This window comes from Mustelus asterias, chromosome 6, assembly GCF_964213995.1.
Source record: "Mustelus asterias chromosome 6, sMusAst1.hap1.1, whole genome shotgun sequence".
Lineage (NCBI taxonomy): Eukaryota > Metazoa > Chordata > Chondrichthyes > Carcharhiniformes > Triakidae > Mustelus > Mustelus asterias.
The window spans coordinates 18377756-18397942 of record NC_135806.1 but is presented as its reverse complement, the minus strand read 5'-3'; the positions used below and the strand labels follow the sequence as shown (position 1 = coordinate 18397942).

Below are 20187 nucleotides of genomic sequence, written 5' to 3'. Positions count from 1 at the left end.
TCGCACCCAGCAGTGGGAAGTCCGCACCATCGCTCCCACAGCCCATGACACACAGGTTAGCAAGACTCTTGCTGCTAGAGTTAGAAGCTGCAGTTTCTTAGTCGAGCACAATCCAGCCATGCCCCAAAAGTGTACACTGTTGTCACTGGGATTTCAGTGAAGGGAATACCAAGTGGTGACCAATGTTTCCTTTTATTGCGCGTCCAGTTGTTGCACAGTCATGCTCACTTGTATGCAGCTTAGCGAGGACACTGTTGGTGACAAGAACCATAGAATCCCTACACAGTGCAGGAGATGGCCATTTGGCCCATCGAGTCTGCACCGACTCTCTGAAAGAGCATTCCACCTGTGAGGAGCAGTGTGAGGACCACTATGCTACCGCGAATGTATTCATTTATTTGGATTTTACAATAGCTAGGTTCAAAACGCAGTGTGTCCTCTCTTTGCTAAGTTTCCAAATGGAAACCAGGAAATGATCAAACTGTTAATAGTGGCGCAATCCCACATTTTTGGTCATTAACTAAGGTTACTTTCTGGGTAAGAGGGTTGTTTTGGAGAAATGCACAGAAGATAGTGGAGAATAATCCTTTATTATAGCTTCTGAATCCAAAAGTAGCAGGGTCCACCAGGTGAAAGTCTCATTTCCCACACCTCTGCCCTTGCCTGGTCCTCTCACATCTAGAACCAGAATGGGGTTTCTTTTGTCCTCAACTTCCATCCCACCAGCCTCCACATTCGAAGGATCATCTTCCATCTGGTGTGATGCTACCACCAAAACATCATCTTCCTTTTCAGAAATTCAAAGGGGACTGTTGCCTCCACAACATGCTAGTCCACTCAACAATCACCCCAACACCTCATCCCCTTCCCTTGCAAACGCATACCCTGTTATCTCCTCTCTTCCCACAATCCAGGGCCCCAGTCATTGCTTCCAAGTGAAACAGTGATTTACTTACTTCTTTCAATTTAGGACATGGTATAAGCTGCTCACGGCACAGTCTCCTCTACACTGGGGATTTGATTACTGCTCTGTAGAACATCTTCATACAGTGTTTAAGCATGGCACTTGAACTAGTCATTTTAATTCCCTTCCTCTCTCCTTGGCCTCCTACACTGTTCCAATGAAGGTCATGGAGCAGAACTTCATTTTTCAATTGTGCATTTTACAGCCTTCTTGACTGAACAATTTCAGATCATAAGCCTTTTCTTCCATTTGTTCCAGGCAGCAGCTGTACTTGATTCGGTTCATGCCATTTGTACCTCCTCCAGACTCGTCTGTTGTTTCTTTGTTCGCCCCATATTATTCCTTTTGTGTACCACCATCTTTTTTGCCACCTAATACCTCTTTATCTTCTACCACACTCTAGGGCGTAACAGTGGCTAGCACTGCTGCCTCACAGCGCCACGGACCTGGGTTCAATTCTCGCTTGGGTCACTGTCTGTGTGGAGTTTGCACATTCTCGCGGTGTCTTGTGTGGATTCCCTCCAAAACACGAGCGAGTTAGGTGCATTGGCCATATTAAATTCTCCCTCAGCGTACCCGAACAGGCGCTGGAGCGCGGTGTCTAGGGGTGTTTTCGCAGTAACTGCATTGCAGTGTTAATGTAAGCCTACTTGTGACACTAATAAAATAAACTTTAAACTTTATTGCAGACTTTCCCTTTTATTCTTCTCCCCCTTCACCTGCTTAAAACCCATCACATACCTAACTTTTTCCAGTTCTGAAACATTAATCTGAAACATTAAATGTTCCTCTCTCGACAAATACTATCTGACCTGTTGAGTATTTTCCGCATCTTATTATCTCACATTTGCAGCATCTGCAGAATTTGCTTTTAAGAGCACAAGAACTAGGAGCAGGAGTAGGCAATTCTGCCACTCGAGCCTGCTCCGCCATTCAATACAATCATGGCTGATCTTGTCTCTGCCTCAATTCCATTTTCCTGCCCATTCTCCATAACTCTTCAACCCATTAATTGTTACAATACCACCTCAAATTTACTCAATGTCCCAGCATCTATCCCACTCTGAGGTAGTGTATTCCACAGAATCATCACCCTTTGAGAGAAGTAATTTCTCCTCATCTCTGTTTCAAATCTGCTACCCCTTATTCTAAAACTATGACCTCTCGAACTAGATTGCCCCACAAGAGGAAACATCCTCTCTATGTCTACGCTGTCAATCCCCTTTAGCATCTTACATACCTCAATTAAATCTCCCCTCATTCTGCCAAACTCAAGAGTGTATAGGCCTAAACTGCACAATCTCTCTTCAAAAGACTCATCTCTGGAATCAATCTGGTGAACCTCCTCTGAAGTGTCTCCAATGCAATCCTTCCTCAGGTAAGGGGCCCAAAACTAATGCCTTGCACAGTTGCAGCAACATTCCCTACTTTTATTTTATTCCTTTCGCAATAAATGCCAAAATTCCAACTGTTGTCAAAAATCCATTTATTTCAAATACAATTTGCCAGGAATTCATAACTGCAAATACTCTAACATATCACAGAATCATCGAATCCCGACAGTACAGAAACCTGCACCGACCACAATCCCTCCCAGCCCCTATCCCCATAACGCCACATATTTACCGTGCTAGTCCCCCTGACACTAAGTGACAATTTAACAAGGCCAATCCACCTAACCCGCACATCTTTGCACTGTGGGAGGAAACCGGAGCACCCGGCGGAAACCCACGCAGACACGAGGAGAATGTGCAAACTCTGCACAGGCAGTGACCCAAGCCGGGAATCGAACTCGGGTCCCTGGAGCGGTGAAGCAGCAGTGCTATCCATTGTGCCACCGTGCTGCCCCTCAAGAGGAAACAGACAGAAAGTGCCACAAACAATCAGCAGCTCAGGCAGCATCTTTTGAAAGAATAAATGAGTCAGCACTGATAGCAAATCAATTGCCTCATCTCGTCTGCTCTCTCCACAGAGGCTGCACAGCCTGCTCAGTGTCTCTGGCATTATCTGTTTTTGTTTCACATGGACAGATTTCTCACTTTTTGTCCATCTCTTCACATGCAGTCAACAACAAAAGGAAATGGTGTCTTGTGCTCCTGATGGTCTCTTTCATCCTTTTCATATGTTAACAGCTAGTGTGAAAGCAGAGGCATATTAATGGTTCGCATTTGTTCATAAGGTACTCAAGACCAAGATTTGGGGATTTTTCTGCTTGCTGGGCTGCTTGAGCTTGGTACTCCCAACATAAAAAATAAATAATTTGCTATTCTTCCATCACCTGTGTTTTAAAATGATTTGGACATTACTTTTGTGCTGAAAATTGTGCTTCCTAACATAATAGCTTGAATAGAAGCTGGGGGAAAAAAGGATTTGAAATGTTTTTTAGTAAAGCCAGAATGCATTTTCTGGTACTTCAGTGGATTTGATGGTTAGATAATCCTATGTACTGTAATATACCATCCAGTAGATGGCAGTGAAGCACTGCATTTCAAACCACAGGATTGTATATGCATTCTCAAGAGGGAACAGCAGTTCAGTGTACAGTCCACAAAAACTGAGCTGAAAGGTGTATCTCTGTATGTGTTTTCGTTAAATCCTCTGCTCATTTTCCGTAACAAGCTATCTTCATGTACTGTACATTGTGCAACATAATCAATAGACATCATCAGTTATAAATAGCATCACATACGAATACAAACTCCAACTGGTGACTTTACGATCAGTCAGTATTATTATAGCCCCCAAGTATAAAAGTACACTCCAGCTGTCACACTAATTATTAATTGTATTAAATTGTATGCAGATAGTGGGCATTATAGAACCATAGAAAATTACAGCTCAGAAACAGGCCTTTTGGCCCTTCTTGTCTGTGCCGAACCATTTTATGCCTAGTCCCACTGACTAGGACCATATCCCTCCACACCCCCCTCATCCATGAACCCGTCCAAGTTTTTCTTAAATGTTAAAAGTGACCCCGCATTTACCACTTTATCCGGCAGCTCATTCCACACTCCCACCACTCTCTGCGTGAAGAAGCCCCCCCTAATATTCCCTTTAAACTTTTCTCCTTTCACTCTTAACCCATGCCCTCTGGTTTTTTTTCTCCCCGAGCCTCAGCGGAAAAAGCCTGCTTGCATTCACTCTATCTATATCTGGGGTTTCACTTGAGCATATATAAATATGAAACATTTACTGACATTGTGGGTGGTCGAGTTAGAAGGTGTAGTGTAGTGTAAGCTTGTCAATGTTTAACACAAATATGTAAGACTGGGCAAAGATTGGCTCCAGTACTAACGTTTGCCAACTGGATGGAGGTGAACACTGATGTAGGCTGCAACACATCTTTGTCATGGGAGGTTATGTCGAACAAAATTAATTAAATTTTTTGAGGAGGTGATTAGGTGTACAGATCAGGGCAGTGCAGTTGATATAGTCTACATGGACTTCAGCAAGGCTTTTGACAAGGTCCGCATGGGAGACTGATCAAGAAGGTAAGAACCCAGGGATCCTGGGTAATTTGGCAAACTGGATCCAAAATTGGCTTAGTGGCAGGATGCAGAGGGTAACGGTCAAAGGTTGTTTTTCTGACTGGAAGCCAGTGTCCAGTGGTGTACCACAGGGATCGGCGCTGAGTCCCTTGCTGTTTGTTGTTAATGGGGCGGCATGGTGGCACAGTGGTTAGCACTGCTGCCTCTCAGCGCCAGGGACCCGGGCTCGATTCCCGGCTTGTGTCACTGTCTGTGTCTGCATGGGTTTCCTCTGGTTTACCCCCACAGGCCGAAGATCTGCGGGTTAGGTTGATTGGCCATGCTAAATTGTCTCTTAGTGTCAGGGGGATTAGCAGGGTAAATACATGGGGTTACGGGACTAGGGCCTGGGTGGGATTGTGATCAGTGCAGACTCGATGAGCCAAATAGCCTCCTTTTGCAGTGTAGGGATTCTATGATTCTAATGATCTAGATGTGAATGTGGGAGGTATGATTAGTAAGTTTGCAGATGACACAAAAATTGATGGTGTGGTAAATAGTGTGGAGAAAAGCCTTAGATCACCGGACAATATAGATGGGCTGATCAGATGGACAGAACAGTGGTAAATGAAATTTAACCCTGAAAAGTATGAGGTGATGCATTTTGGGAGGACTATCAAAGCAAGGGAATACACAATGAACGGGAGGATGCTAGGAATTACAGAGGACCAGAGGTACCTTGGGATGATGTCCGAAGATCCCTGAAGGTAGCAGGATAGGGAGATAAGGTGGTTAAGATGGCATAGGGCCTTTATTAGCCGTGGCATAGAATATAAGAGCAGGGAGGGTATGATGGAGCTTTATAAAATGCTCATTAGGCCACAGATAGAATACTGTGTGCAGTTCTGGTCACCACACTATAGGCAGGATGTGATTACACTAGAAAGGGTACAGAGGAGAATCGCCAGGATGTTGCGATGGAGAGGCTGGTTAGGCTGAGGTTGTTTTCCTTAGAGCAGAGAAGGTTGAGGAGGAATCTGATTGAGGCGTACAACATTATGAGGGACGTAGATAGAAAGACATTTTCCCCATAGTCGAGGGGTCAATAACCAGGGAGCGTAGATTTAAGGTCAGCGGTGGGAGCTTTAGAGTGGATTTGAGGAAAAGCTTTTACACCCAGAGGATGGTGGGAATCTAGAATTCACTGCCAGAAAGGATGGTAGAGACAAGAACCCTCAACATTTAAGAAGCATTTAGATGAGCACCTGAAACAACATAGCATACAAGGCCATGGACCAAGTGCTTGAAAATGGGATTGGAATAGAAAGGTGCTTGATGGCCAGCTCAGACTCGATGGGCCTCTTTCTTTCCTCAGCTCCATCATAACCTCCCTGCTCTTATATTCTAAGCCAAGGCCAAAAAGGCAAGTATCCCATCTGCCTTCTTAACCTCCTTATCTCCCTGTTTTGCAAAACTCTATGACTAAGTTTTTTAAAAATATTCATTTATGGGGTATATGTATGTCCATTTCTAGACCAGCATTTATTGCCCATTCCTAGTTGCTCTTGGGAAGGTGGTGAGCTGCCTCCTTGAAGTGCTGCAGACCCTGAGGTGTAGGTACACCCACAATGCTGTTAGGGAGGGAGTTCCAGGATTTTGACCTAGTGACAGTGAAGGTATGGTGATAAGTCAGGATGGCGAGTGACTTGAAGTGGACCCTCCAGGTGGTGGTGCTCCCAGGTATTTGCTGCTCTTTTTCTTCTAGATGGTAGTGGTCATGTGTTTGGAAGGTGCTGTCTAAGGAATCTTGGTGAGTTCCTGCGATGCATCTTGTAGATGGAACACATGGTTGCCACTGTTCTTCAGTGGTGGAGAGATTGAATGTTTGTGGAAGAGGTACCAATTAAGTAGGCTGGATGGTGTCAAGCTTGTTCAGTGTTGTTGAAGCTGCACTCATCATGGCAAGTGTAGAGTATTCCATCACATTCCTGAATTATGCCTTGAAGATGGTGGACAGGCTTTGGGGAGTCAGGAGGAGAATTACGCGCCACAGGGTTCTTAGCCTTTGACCTGCTCTGCTAGCCACAGGATTAACATGGCTACTCCAGTTCAGTTTCTGGTCAATAGTAACCCCCAGGGTGTTGAAAGTGGGGGATTCAGCGGTGATAATGCCATTGAATGTCAAGGGGCAATTCATCCAATGAAGTTCTGAAGTACAACACCAATGGTACTTAACCAACACAACCTGCCTTTATAAAGTCTTAAAACTAGTAAAATGACCCAAGGTGCTTTGTTGGAATGTTATTGAACAGAATGTTACACCAAGCCACAACAGGATATGACAATAGCTACGAGCCACTGGTCAAAAAGATACATTTTAAAGGAGCAACCTCGAGGAGAAAGAGGTAGAGGTTGGAGGAGCGAATTTCAGAGTTTAAGGCCAAGGCAGTTATTTGATGGTGTAGCAAAGGAAGCCAGGGATAGGCAAAAAATTCAGAATTGTGGGAATGCAGTTAACTTAAAGTATTGCAGGGCTGGAGGATAAGGAGAGGCAATGCCACAGAGGGCTTCATACACATGGATGAGAATTTTAAAATTGAGGCATTGACAGCCAGCATTGGTCAGAAATACGATGAAATGTTGCCTAGACAACCACATCCCAATTATGATACTAATGTGCTTAACTATAGATTTGCAACAATATCTATCACAGATTGCAAATATCCTCCAGTTATACATTAGACAAAAATATCTAATTCTGAGACTTTCAAGCATGCACAAAGACAGTCTGACAACCAGAATACTTTATGCATTTTGTTCATTTTTTAAAATTGTAAATTTACATCAATTTGCTCCTGCTGCACCCTCCTCCAGCGAGCACTCCTGGACCTGAACACAAAAATCAAGGCTGATTTCCAGTGTAGTACTGAGAGAGGATTGCACTGTCAGAAGTGCCAAATTTCAGGTGATATGTTAAACTGAGACCCCCATCTGCCTGCTCAGATGGATACAAAAAGATCCCATGGCACTATTTTGAAGAAGTGCAAAAGAGTTACCCCAGTGTCCTGGCCAATATTTATCCCTAAATCAACATCACAAAGAGCAGATAATCTAGATATCAATTTGTTTTATGGGAGTTTGTTGACTGCAAATTAGCTGCCTTGTTTCCTGCATTACAACAGTGATTCCACCTCAAGAAGTACTTCAATGACTGTAAAGCACTTTGAGACATTCAGTGCTATATGTTTGCAAACCTTTCTTTGGGACTGAGAAGAAATTGCTCCAACTGTAAAGCAAGTTCTCAATATCACAGAAAATATTGATGCAGTTCTTTAGGTCAGTGGCAAGGCGAAGGTCCTCACTTCTGACCACGATTTGAACTGCAGCCTTACCTCTTCCAGAGTTTCGGGGTACATGAGAGGTACTAAAAAGGTGCAGAAAAGCTGTAAACAGAAACCCTTTGATGTCAGCAGTGGAAGGAATGATCCTCGAGGTTAAAGTTAAATTTATTAGTCACAAGTAGGCTTACATTAACATTGCAATGAAGTTAGTGTGAAAATCCCCGAGTCGCCACACTCCGTGCCTGTTCGGGTATACTGAGGGAAAATTTAGCATGGCAAATGCACCTAACTAGCCCATCTTTCGGACTGTGGGAGGAAACCGGAACATCCGGAGGAAACCCACGCAGACACGGGGAGAACATGCAGACTCTGCACAGCCAGTGACCCAAGATGGGAATCGAACCTGGGTCCCTGGCACCGAGGCAACAGTGCTAACCACTGTGCCACCGTGCCATCCTCCAGGACCTGAACACACAAAAATCAAGGCTGAGGTCCAGCAGCCTTGAAGTTCTTAAGCATTTTTTAGATAAATTTTAATCTTTCAAAGACTTTTAATTGTTTCTTTTCGTTATAACTTTTAATGCAATGTAAGCAAAAGTGTTGACATGAATTGAAAGAGTACTTAAAACAAATACATGGTAAAGCGCATTCTACAGCAAGTGTAGTCTAGTAAAATAAGAAACAATTTCTAATCTTTTAAACACTTTCTATTGTTTTCTATATTTGCTTCTAATTGTTTACAAGTGATTTTGAGTGTTCTCAATTGTTTATACAGCGGTTTACGGAGTTTTGGATTCATTCCAGTTTTTAAATGTGTTGAAATGACTGAACTTGATGTTCAGGGTGGGGATTGTTCAGCAGGTTTTTTTTAAACATAAGAAAAAGTTTGTCCCGGTTCATCTTCCACTGTAAATCAGTTGCAACTCAGGTCCTTCAGCCGTGATTAAATGTTTGAGGCATTCTGGTGCAAATTTCTGGGCAAGTTCAGGACAAATCTCCAACAGCGGAGTCAATTCTGTTAAAAAGGCTACTGTGTCAGAGGAATATACAGAGGGATCTGGGCAGCATATCACTGCCCGCTGGAAGTTTCTGCCAAAGCACCGTGCACGTGTACATCTCAGGATATCCTTTGGATCCCACTGTTCAACAGCAGTAGACCTGTGAACATTTGCTGCTACTATAATTGGAAGAGTAGTGCTATTATGTCTTTTGAATTAAAGGTGGACAATGCTGGAATGACTGCAGGTCACAGAGAAACAACAAAGTACTGGCATTTATGATTACACCTCCTTACATCGGAAATTATAGTATCATGTATGACAGAAAAAGGAGACCAGTTGCTCCTCGAGTCCATTCCAGCTCCCCACACAGTAATCTAGTTAGACCCACTCCAACCGCTCAGTCCCCATAAACCTGCAAGTTTATTTCTTCAAATGCCCATTCAATATTCTTTAGAAATCATGGATAGTTTCAGCTTAATGCCTCGTGGACAGTAAAGTTCCAGGTCATTACCACCCACTGCATTAAAAAATTCTATTCTCACTTCTCCCCTGCCCAAAAATCGGCGATCCTTGGTCCTTGCACACTCAGCTAATGGAAAGAGATTTCCATTGTCTATCTTACCTAAATTTTCATAATCTTGCACAGCTCAATCAAACCTCCCTTCAATTTCCTTTGCACCAAGGAGAATAACCCTAGTCTTTCCAACCTAATCTTGTATGGTAACCTGAAGTCATAAATCTCCAATGATTCCTCTGAAGAACCTTTACATCTTTCCTCAAGTGTGGTGACCAGAACCAGACTTTGTTGGGGCTAAACAGAGCTGGATGTAGGTCCAGCAGAGCTTCCTTGTTTTTTGATGCAATAACACTATCTATGAAGCCCAAGGCCCCATATGCTTTGCTAACCACTCTATCAATATGTCCTGTCACCTACAAATATTGTCCCTCTGTTCCCGGACTCGTTAGTGGCGTTAAGTGTATATTGTTTCGCCCCATCCCTTCTGCCAAAATGCATCACCTCACACTTCTCTCCATTAAATTCAATCTGCTACTTCCCTGCCCATTCTGCAATTCTATGTATGTCCTGTTGCAGTCAATCCCTATCAAACTCAATGTTTGCCACTCCAAGTTTGGCGTCTTCAGCAAATTTTGAAGTTGGACTCTGTATTCCAAGGTCCATGTCATTTATCTGCAGCAAACAAAGTGCTCCTAGCACTGTCCCTTATGGACAGCGCACCACCCTCCAGTCTGAAAAACAACCGTCTACCATGACTTGCTGCTTTCTATCCTCAAGCCAATTTTTAAATCCAATTTCACCCTCCCATTCAATAAGCATCGATTTTGTGAACCAACCTTTAATGTGGTACCTTGTCAAATGCTTTCTTAAAATCCATAACATCCAACGCATTCCCTTCATCAAACTTCTCCCTTACTTGATCAAAGAATTCAATTAGATTAGTCAAGTATGATCTGTCTTTTACAAATCCATGCTGGTTCTCCTTAATTAACTCAAACCTCTCCAAGTGTCTATTCATATTTTCCCTGATTAGGAATTCCAAAACTTTACCCACCACTGATGTTAGACTAAGTGACCTGCAGTCACTCGGGCCATCCTGGCGTCCTTTCTTGAGTAAGGGTATCATATTTGCCACTTGCTAATCCTCTGGCACCTCCCCCATATCTCGGGAAGCTGGAAAAATTAAGGGAAGCCCTTTCACTATCTCCACTCCACTTCCTTTTGCAACATGGCATGCAAGCCATCCAGACCAGATGACTTATCTACTGCAAGCATAGCCAACACCATCACCCTTTCAATTTTCGATCGATTGCTTCCGCTATCTCTGCTTCTACCAACATTTTGTCAGATTCCTCTTCCTCAGTAAACAGTCAGGCAAAGAACTCCTCCAGTATTCTAGCCTTGCCCTCCACTTGCAAGCACATATCACCCTTTTACCCCTAACACAACCCGCTCCAACTCTTACTACCTGCTTGTTTTTCTTTTCCTCTCATTTCTCCTTACACTCACCTGGTGTATATTTTCAATATTGGTTTGTTTTTGATTGTTTCTGATTGGTCATCAGCAAACTTACAGATCCAATACAACATTCTGTTTTTTTTTTACTTTCACAGATATAAATAGTGAGCATTAGGTGTGTAAAAGTAATAGATCAGAAATGTTACTGACAATAACACAGTTACGATAACACAGTTCCATTCACTACTACTCAGATAACGATATACAACTCATCAGATACCTGTGACTTCTGCCATCTTAGAAGGGCAAGGGTAGCATATGGAAACTACAAGCTGCAAGCTTCCTTCCAAGTTACACACCATCCTGACTTGTAATGTTCTTTCATTGTCATTGGGCCAAAATCCTGGAACTACCTCCCCAGCAGCACTGTGGTGTAACTACACTACGTGAACTGCAGCGATTCAAGAAAGTGAAAAACAGTACCACCTCAAGAGCAATTAGAGATGGACAATAAATACTGGCCTTGCCAGTGACCTCCACATCCCTTTATTTTGAAGGGCTCTTGCTCTTGCATTCTTTATTTCATCTAGCTTAGAATATTCTATTAGTTGTCCACAACTTGGCCTCACCTCATGCTCCAACCCTGGTCAAATTTCAGACCTTAGTTCCAGTGGTTACAGTGTTGTCCAGATAGACACTGATGTGTGGAGCCAGGGGAGAAGTAGATCCTTGTACTCCCCAACCCCAGATGCAATACTAAATTGAGATGGTGACCCAAGCTTTGGGATACTTACCTTGACAGAATGGAGACAGTTATTCATGTTATTGAATAGATAAGATGCAAGACTGGGCGGAGAAGTGGCAGATGGACTTCAACCCAGATAAGTGTGTGGTGGTTCATTTTGGCAGGTCGAATAGGATGAAAGAATATAATATTAAGGGTAAGACGCTTGGCAGTGTGGAAGATCAGAAGGATCTTGGGGTCCGGGTTCATAGAACGCTCAAAGCAGCGTCGCAGGTAGAGGCTGTGATTAAGGCAGCGTATGGAATACTGGCCTTCATCAATAGAGGATTTGAGTTTAGAAATCTGGAGATAATGCTGCAGCTGTATAGGACCCTGGTCAGACCCCACCTGGGGTACTGTGCCCAGTTCTGGTCACCTCATTACAGAAAGGATGTGGAAGCCATAGAAAGGGTACAGAGGAGATTTACAAGGATGTTGCCTGGATTAGGTGGCATGCCTTACGAGGATAGGTTGAGAGAGCTAGGTCTTTTCTCCTTGGAGAGGCGAAGGATGAGAGGTGACCTGATAGAGGTGTATAAGATGTTGAGGGGTATTGATAGAGTGGATTCTCAGAGGCTTTTACCCAGGGCTGAAATGGTTGCCACAAGAGGTCACAGGTTTAGGGTGCTGGGGAGTAGGTACAGAGGAGATGTTAGGGGTAAGTTTTTCACTGAGGGTGGCGGGTGCGTGGAATCGGCTGCCGGTAGTGGTGGTGGAGGCGGATTCGGCAGGGTCTTTTAAGAGACTTTTGGATAAGTTCATGGAAGTTAGTAAGATAGAGGTAGGGACATGTTCGAGATAGAGGTAAGCCTAGTAGGTAGGGACATGTTTGGCGCAACTTGTGGGCCGAAGGGCCTGTTTGTGCTGTAGCTTTTCTATGTTCTATCTCATTATTGTCATTTACATTTGTGAAAATATCAAAATCAGAATCTTCCATGAAATCCTTTAAGGATATTCTTAAGGCAGTTCTTAAAGTACATCCAAATAAATAATTTGAGATTCTGTATGGCAACCAAAATGTGCAATCTGATCCACTTACATATATTAGCTGCTTATTAAATGCACAATTTTAAACACACATTAAATAATTTGTGACACGTTTCAAGCCTGGGGTCACAATATATTAGAGACATATGTATAACTTCAGGTTAAGTTTAAGCCAGTACCTATTATACCAATCAAAGCAAAGCACATTTATCCTGGATCATATCCTTCTAGCTATTCAAGTTTTCTTCTTACACACTTGCCTCTATGTGTTAAAAATGTGATGAATCTAAAATAGCTGACATTATGACACGGGTGAAAAAGCTATTAATGAAGAAAGGTGTGTGTTATGGACATGCAAAATTATGGCAAAATTGTCCTGCTCCGTCTAACCAATATCCATAAATCAGTTTCCCAGTCTCTAAAATCTGAATTATCAGCACAAATTATTGATGGGGACAGATCCAACAAGAACAAGCAATACAAAAAGCCATGGAATAGAAAGAAGCTGTACCTAGAACAAAATCCTGCAGTCACAAAAAAAAGTGAAACGATTTTACAAATCGATTCACATGTTTATTTCGTATATTACTGAAAAAATATCTGTAATAAATAAGCGCATCACAAGTGATTCAAACAGAGTAATGACTAGTAAGTTTAAAATCATAAATCAGGTTGCAAGATATTTTACATTTAAAAAAAGCACACTCTCAGTTTTTATTCAAATGCTCTGGCCTGACCAGTTTAGACTGGCAAATGATGGTAACACTAGATTCAAGAGCAATTAAGGAATATCTATTTCAAAAGGAACACGTCATTTAAACTGCACGATTGAAGTACTCACTTTGTGCCACTAGACGACACTGGAGAGAAATTCAAAAGGCACAAAAAACAGTGCAACACTGGTTTGCAGAAGTCCAACGGCGTCCGCAAGAGGCAAGTGGCTTTTGAGCCTCATTTGATTGTGAGCTGCCAGCAGCACTCACTCTGATTGGGGAGGAGCTGGAAATCAGGCAGCAGTATCATTTAAAAGCAGCCTTGCACTCGAGGGTGTGCAGCACTGTCAAAGGTGCCTCTGAAAAATGTTCTTACTTCATTCTTAAAGTCATAAGGCCAATGCTCAGAGTGGGCCGGACAAAGCCAAATCCATCTCCTGGCTTGCTCAAAAAGACCAAATTCAAATTGAACCTAATTCGTGGCCCTTACAAGAGAAACAAACAAGATCCAAACCGACAAGATTAGGCATTGCACCCCACCTTGGGCTTGATCGTCGCCGAAAGATAAATCAAGGCCTCATCTACCCTCTCAGGTTAGTGTAAAGGATCATGTGGCACTCATCAAAAAGAACACAATCATTCTTCCTAGTGTCCTGAACAACACCTAAAGATTGTTTGATCATTTATTTCATTGCTTTTTATGGAAACTTGCTATGCACAAATTGGTTGCAGCATTTCCAACACTGCAACAGTGGCTACGCTTCAAAAAGTAGTTAATTGGCTGCTAAGCACCTGGTGACATCCCACAGTTGGGAAAGGCACGAAGTAACTGCAAATCTTTCTTTTCCCTTTCACACTTTAGTGAAATTCCTTCTGCTGCTACTTGTACACTCTGCACCTGCTACTTTCCACACAATTACTCACCTCATGGTTTTTAAACGTTTATTTATTAGTGACATAAGTAAGCTTACATTAACACTGCAATGAAGTTACTGTGTAAATCCCCTAGTCGTCACAATCTGGCACCTGTTCGGGTACACTGAGGGGGAATTTAGCATGGCCAATGCACCTAACTGGCAAGTCTTTCTAACTATGGGAGGAAACCGGAGCACCCGGAGGAAACCCATGTCGACACGGGGAGGACGTACAGACTCTGCACAGACAGTAATCCAAGCCAGGAATCGAATCTGGGTCCCCTGGCGCTGTGAGGCATTTCTGCACATCCGTGGCAACTTTCTAATACCATGAACACTATTCCAACCCTGACATACATCTCCACAGCCCTTCAGCAGGTCACCCAAAAATCACTGACTTTCCTCTTTGAGAACGAACTGGCAAACAGGGTGCAGGTGAAAGTAGGCATACTCTCAAACCCTCAACGCCATTACTAACAGAGTACTGAAACCATTAGTTGCATCAAGTCAGATTATATACATAGATGGTCAGGTTTACAAGTGTACAAGCTCAGCGGCTGTGTTTGGCACCACCTCCTGGATATAATCTGAAACAGAATTGAACAGATCAGCTAAAAATAAGCTCCAGGCATTTCCCCACTAAGAGAAACAGCCACAGATCAGTGTCACAAATATGTTGAGTTATACATTCTGATACTATGACAAGAAAAGTTCTGCAACCTGCTTCAAATTGGATGAGGTAAACAGTTCAAATCTCAGGTCATTATATACCTTTATTTGGTGCTCTCCAAGCAAAGAACGCCTGAGCTAGAATTCCTTGTGTCATAATTGTGGAGTAACCAATTATCTTCTACGAGTGCTCTCAGGCAAGAAGAGTTAATGCTTCAAGTGCAAAGGGTATTATGAATTGTGCACTCGCGTGCTCACACGTGCATACACATTCACACAAGTAGACACAAAAATTGGCATGCAGGTACAGCAAGCAACTAGGAAAGCAAATTGGACAGTGCTTTGCTGAGGTCACACCTGGAATACTATATTTAACTTTGGACTCCATGTTTAAGGAAGGATATACTTGCATTGGAGGCAGTACAGCAAAGGTTCACTAGATTGGTTCTCAGAATGAGAGGGTTGTCCTAGGATAAGAGCCAAGTAAATTGAGTCTATATTCTCTGGAGTAAAATTAATAATACGGCTTTCACTAGCAGCACAACACCACTTCTAAAATGGTATAACTGTGTTGTTGGGACTCCCCTGTCCATCACTGTCAGCTGTATTCCACCAGTAGCAAAATGATTAAATGGAAAACCACAAGACAAACTGCACTCATTAGTCAGAATAACATATACAAACTTATCACAAGTTATGGTCTGTACACCCTAGGGTTCGGAGAGAGACAGCTGCAGAGAAAGAAATTTATGCGGTGACTGGATTCTGGAACAATCCCAAGATTAGGAGTTAGCAAATGTAGCATCATTATTGAAGAAAGGAGGGAAGAGAGAAACCAGAAAAATACAGGACTGTTAGCCTGACATCAGTCGTCAGAAAGGCACTAGAATCTATTATTATTAGTCTTAACTGGGAAAAGCATAGCATAGTAATGAGTCAACATGATTTTACGAAAGGGAAATCCTGTTTGACAAATTTTTGGATTTCCAAAAGGCATTCAATAAGGTGCCATACAAAAGGTTATTACCATGGTGGCACAGTGGTTAGCACTGCTGCCTCACAGCCCCAGGGAGCCGGGTTCAATTCTGGCCTGTGTGGAGTTTGCACATTCTCCCCGTGTCTGCGTGGGTTTCCTCCGGGTGCTCTGGTTTCCTCCCACAGCCCAAAGATGTACAGTTTAGATGGATTGGCCATGCTAATTTGTTCTTTAGTTCAAGGATATGTAGGTCAGGGGGATTAGCCATGGTAAATGCACGGGGTTATGGGGATAGGGTGGGGGTTTGGGTAAGCTGCTCTTTCAGAGAATCAGACTCAATGGGCCAAATGACCGCCTTCTGCACTGTAGGGATTCTATGGCACACAAGATAAAGGCTCATGCAGGTGAAGGTGATATATTAGCATGGCTAGAGGGTTAGTTAATGGATAGGAAACTGAGAGTAGGGATAAATGGAGTATTTAAAAGTCAGCAGCTGTGGCGAGGATCAATGCTGGGGCTTTGGATATTTACAAACAATATTAGTGACCTCAGATATTTACAATCTATATTGATGACTTGGGCAAAGAGACCGAGAGTAATGTATCTAAGTTTGCTGACACTATAAAAGTTAGATGGTAATGCAAGCTGCGAGGACACAGACTGCAAGGACATTATTTTTTTTAGAATCCTCACAGTGCGGAAGGCCATTCTGCCCATTGAGTCTGCAGTGACTCTCTGATAGAGTACCTTACCCAGGCCCTTTCCCCTATAGACTAAACAAGTGGGAAACAATGTGACACATGGAGTATAATCTGGAAAAATGATAACTTATCACTTTGCCACAAGACTAGAAAATCAAAAGCTATTTTTAAAAAAACATGGAACTTAAAAATGTTGATGTCAAAGAGACTTGGCTTTACTGGTTAAGGAATGCAAAAAATTTGAATGCAGGTAAAGCAAGCAATTAGGAAAATAAATTGTACCGAGATCACACCTGGAACAGTAATTTTGGTCTCCACATCTAAGGAAGGATATACTTGCATTGGAGACAGTACAGCAAAGATTCACTAAATTGGTCCCTGGAATTAGAGGGTTGTCCTATGATAAGAGCAGAGTAAATTAGGTCAACATTCTCTGGAGTTCAGAAGAATGAGAGATGATCTAATTTGAGGGAAACAAGAGTGGATATTGTGGAGACACTGGCCATAATTTTTCAGTCTTCCTTAGACTCAGGAGTGATACCAAAGGACTGTAGAATCGCAAACGGGACGTCGTGTTGGAAAAGGGCATAAAGGTAAGCCCAGTAACTACAGGCCAGTGAGTTTAACTTTGGTGCAAGGGAAACTTATCGGAACAATAATTCAGGACAAAATTAATAGTCGCGTGCACAAACACAAGTTAATTAAAAAAGGCCAGCATGGATTTCTTAAGGGAAAATTGCATTTAACTACCTTGGAATTTATGAAGAGGTAAGAGAGAGGGTTGATGAGGGCAATGCTGTTGATGTGGTGCATACATGGACTTCCAAAACACACTTGATGCAGTGCTGCACAACACACTTGTGAGCAAAGTTAAAGCTCATGGAATAAAAGGAAGTAGCAGCAATATGGATACAAAATTGGCTGAGTGACAGGAAACAGGGAAGTAGTTAATAGATGTTTTCTGGTTGGAGGAAGATTTGTAGTGTAGTTCTCCAGAGGTCAGTTTTGGGACCCTTCCTTTTCCTGATATATATTCAGAATCTAAATCTTGGTATACAGGGTACAATTTCAAAATTTGCGGATGATATGAAACTTGGATGCATTGTGAACTGTGAGGTGGATAGTGGAGAACTTCAACAGGACATAGACAAGTTGGTGAATTGGTGGCACATAAAGTTCAATGAGGAGAAATACTAAGTGATTTATTCTGTAAGAAGAACAGAGAGAGACAATATAAAATAGGTACAGTTCTGAACAGGGTGCAGCAGCAGAAGGACCTGCATGTATATGTGCATAAATTATCATGGCAGGACAGGTTCAGAGAACAGTGAATAAAGATACAGTATCCCAGGTTTTATTATTAGAGGAATAGAGTACAAGAGCAAGGAGGTTGTGTTGAACTTCTATAAGACACTAGTTTCAGCCTGAACCGGGCTACTGTGTCCAGCAATGGGTGCTGCACTTTAGGAAGGATATGAAGGCACTGGAGAGAGCGCAGAAAAGATTAATGAGAACAGTTCCAGTAATGAGGAATTTCAGTTCTGAAGACAGATTTCGAAGTTAGGACTAAAAGCAAATTACTGCAGATGCTGGCATCTGAAACCAAAAGAGAAAACGCTGGAAAATCTCAGCAGGTCTGGCAGCATCTGTTAGGAGAGAAAAGAGCTGACATTTCGAGTCCAGATGACCCTTTGTCAAAGCTGAGAGAAAAGGAGACTTGGTGGAGATTTGATAGAGATATTCAAAATCATGAGGAGTCTGGACAGAGTCAATAGGGAGAAAGTATTCCCACCCGTAAAAAGATCGAGAATGTGAGGGCATGAATTTAAAGTAATTGGCAAAAGAAACAAAAGAGATATGAGAAGAGCTTTATCACGCAGTGAATAGTCAATGACTGGAATGCACTGCCTGAGAGTATGGTGGAGTCAGGTTCAATCGAAGCTCTCAGGAGGGAATTAGATTGCTGTTGTCTGAAAAGAAAGGTGGCACAGGGTTACAGGGAGAAGGTGGGAGATAAGTGAACTGCTCATCCAGACAGCCAATATAAACAAGATGGGCCAAGTGGCCTCCTTCTGCACCATAAAAATTCTGTGATTATGTAAACATTCAAGATTATGAAAAGGCTTGACAAGGTAGCTACGCAGAGTCATTTCCCCTGGCTGGGGCAGAGTTTCTGGATAAGGAAACAATCATTTAGGACAGATCAAGAAAAATGTCTTTACTTAGAGGTTTGTGAAGCTTTGGAATTCTCTATCCCAGATGGTTGTGGATTTATCAACATTGAATATGTCTAAGGCTGAGAAAGGCAGATTTTTCTCATGGAGAGCTGGCAGGAAATACAGCTGCAGCCCAAGATCAGTCACGATCATATTGATGAGCAGAGCATGCGCAATGCGTCTATGGTCTTCTCCTACTCCCATTTCTTATGTTCTTAATAACAAACCAGCAGAGCATCTCAGAATTGAAGAAATTCTGGCCCAGATCATTCTGTCTCTGAATCACCGGAGAATGGACGTACACGCAAGAGGGCCGTTGGGACCCTGCAGAAGTCCTGTCACGCTAACCTCTGTGCGAATTTCCCAGAAAGCTTGAATTTCAGATGGGCACTTCCTCTGCTCCCCAAGACCCTCTGTGAATGTTTCCAATTTGGAATTAGAGTCAATCTTCGGACAGGCCCATGGGGCGTTAATTGAATAAGAGACACAGGAAATGTTAGAGAGACAAATCCGAGTCTAACTCTTGTGTAACTACAGAACTGACCCCCCAATCACATACACTGACCCCAAACCTCCCAAATTCCTCCCTTTAACACCCCCCCCCCCAACACTATCCACGCTGACTGGACTAGCCTCCCAATCCCACCCGACTCCCCATCCCTCCCAATCCACTTGCCACTCTATCCAACTGCCAGCCTACCCATTCATCGAATCACCCATTTACCAACATTCTTCCATTCATTAATATTCACACTGGAGGCGGAATTTTACCGGTTCACTCCGTCCATCGATGGACGGGCAGATTGAGCTGATAAAATCGCATGAGAGCCGAGAAATCAGGATCGCACCCGATTTCTCGGCTCTCACGGTCTTACCGGAACTGGATTTCTCTCTCTCTGTCAGGCCTCTGTTGTTGCAATTGTGCATGTGTAAACACAGAAGTCTGCACATGCACAATAGCTCCCTCTGCTGCTGGCTGGTGAATTAAGCCCCACCCACTGCCTGTAGTGGCTAGAAACAGTCTAGCCCATTCTTTCAAGCACTATGTGCTCAAGATTGGGCGTAATAACTCACCCAAAACACGGATCTGCAACTCTCCCATTTTCATGTGAGCTGGACACTTAGAACGTTTCTTGTAAAATTCCGCCCTGGATCTTAAACAGCTAGTATTATAAAAATTTCTAACATTTCCTGTGTATCTATTCAGTTAACTCCCCATGGGCCTGTCCGAAGACTGACACTAATTCCTAGTTGGAAACATTCACAGAGGGTCTGGGGGAGCAGAGGAAGTGCCCATCTGAAATTCAAGCTTTCTGGGAAATTCGCACAGAGGTTAGCGTGTCAGAACTCCTGCAGGGTCCCAACGGCCCTCTTGCGTGTACGTCCATTCTCCAGTGATTCAGAGACAGAATGATATCGTATCATTTTTCCTCCCAATGCTGCAGCGCTGTGACACAGTGCTCCAAGTGATGCTGCATT

General features: G+C 43.0%; 1 protein-coding gene across 2 annotated transcripts in view; it reads right to left on the bottom strand.

Moving 5' to 3' along the window:
• LOC144494781 (lysine-specific demethylase 4C-like) overlaps window positions 1-20187 on the bottom strand; it is a 386490-nt gene that overhangs the window by 291239 nt on the left and 75064 nt on the right. The gene's annotated exons all lie outside the window — the stretch shown is intronic.